The following is a 1,855-nucleotide window of genomic DNA, read 5'->3' on the forward strand; positions in this document are numbered from 1 at the left end:
TAAAAATAAAAATAATAAGATTATTTTTTAATCTATTTTAATGTGTTGTTTTCCAATAATGATGGTAGAGGTTGCCCATTTTCATCCAAAAATAAATTAGAATCGAATTTCTTTTGTGGCATGGGCACGCATTGTCAAATTTCAATGATGCCACTTGTTGAAACATACACTGAAGACCAAACTGACCAGAACCAACCCGAACTACCTAAACCACCCTATACCAAATTAATACGGGGAGTCCACTTGACCCTTCTATTTAATATTGTTTTAAAATTTCACATTGAGGGCAATGTGGGCTAAGTGGGGGGTTGTAGGACATGCCATGCTATTTCTTCTGTACATATGTTAATTCGTATACTAAGATTATTCCTTAATTCATTTTGAAAATGCACTTCCAGTTCCTATGCTTAGTTTATTTAAATAAATTAAGTAATTCATGAATAACTGTTGCTTACTTTGACTAACAAGTATTTTGTAGAGTTGAAAATGTTATGGCAAGTTAGCACTTCATAAAGATTGGTGGCTCTTTAAACTTGCTTAATAAAAGTACTGATATAAATAAATAAGTAAAATAAATAAATAAAAATATGCTAATGACTTAGTTAAGAGTGAAGATTCGAAAATGTGAGCAATTTGAGTAATCGGAATGAGGTGCTTGGGTTGTCATCTCATTTCACGTAAAAAGACTTGACTATGTCTCAAATTTGTTATAAAAAAAAAGAGAAAGAGAAATAAAAAGAACAAAATACATATATTAAGTACGATTGTCTCACAAGTTTGATTAAGCCTAAATTTAGTGAAGCAGTTGAATTTTACATAATGTTTGAAATTTTATAAAATGCTTATTAATTGAATCTAGCAATTACTTATTTTTTGTGCACCTAATTGTTTGCATTATGCTGGGTTGAGGAAGGATATTTGATTTCGAAAAAGATTATCGAATGATTTTTGGTATAGAGTACACATCATGCTTGAGGACAAGCATCGACTAAGTAGGGGGAATTTGATAGCAAGTTAATTTTTTTGCTTTTAATGTATTTTTTGGCTAATTTTTGAATAAGATGTTACTAAACTTGTGTTTTTCTTATAAGAGATGAAATTTAAGCGCCTAAATTTGGAATCAAACAAAATGGGCTAAATTGGAATGAAAAGAAAAGAGGAGGGCGAAATTGAAGAATTATTGGTTAACTAGTTAAAATCAGATTTTTTTTTAAATTGTGAAAAATTCTATAAATAGTTTAAATCTGATTTTAGTTGATATGTTTTATGAAAAAAATCTTGCTAAATTTAACATGAAGAAAGTGTATAAATACTTAGTGTTGGTGGCGTGAAAATACACACTGGAATACACTTGGAAATTGAATGAAATTTATACCTTTCTTTTTATTCATTCGACAGAGCGAAGTGTAGTCATTCTGCCATTTTTTTCATTCCATTATTTTGGCTAAATTGCCTGATAAGTCCCTTTCCCTTTCCGCTTTCTACCTTTTTCATTTAAAATCATTTCCATACACCCAACTAACATGATTAATCTCATACTTAACTAATTCCCTTTTAGCTTTAGCCCAGTTGTCACTCTGAAAAAACAATCGTGAGATATGAACTTTCACTAGTAACTTTTCAACATAGTATTTGCTATCTCTTCAGAATATAGGATAGTACAAATTTGTCCCGTAAATTTATTTTAGTTTTAATTCAAAAAATACTTGTTGGGTTGGAGTTGTTTGGTTTACAGTTGGGATGTCGAGTTGGCCATGTTGTATTTGAATTCCCACGAACAAATTGGCGTATCCAGGTGGGAAAAGGCAAGTTGGATTCTGTCAAGGGAAGATAGTGATCAGATCTAAATGACCAC

The sequence above is a fragment of the Gossypium hirsutum genome, chromosome A06 (assembly GCF_007990345.1).
Source record: "Gossypium hirsutum isolate 1008001.06 chromosome A06, Gossypium_hirsutum_v2.1, whole genome shotgun sequence".
Lineage (NCBI taxonomy): Eukaryota > Viridiplantae > Streptophyta > Magnoliopsida > Malvales > Malvaceae > Gossypium > Gossypium hirsutum.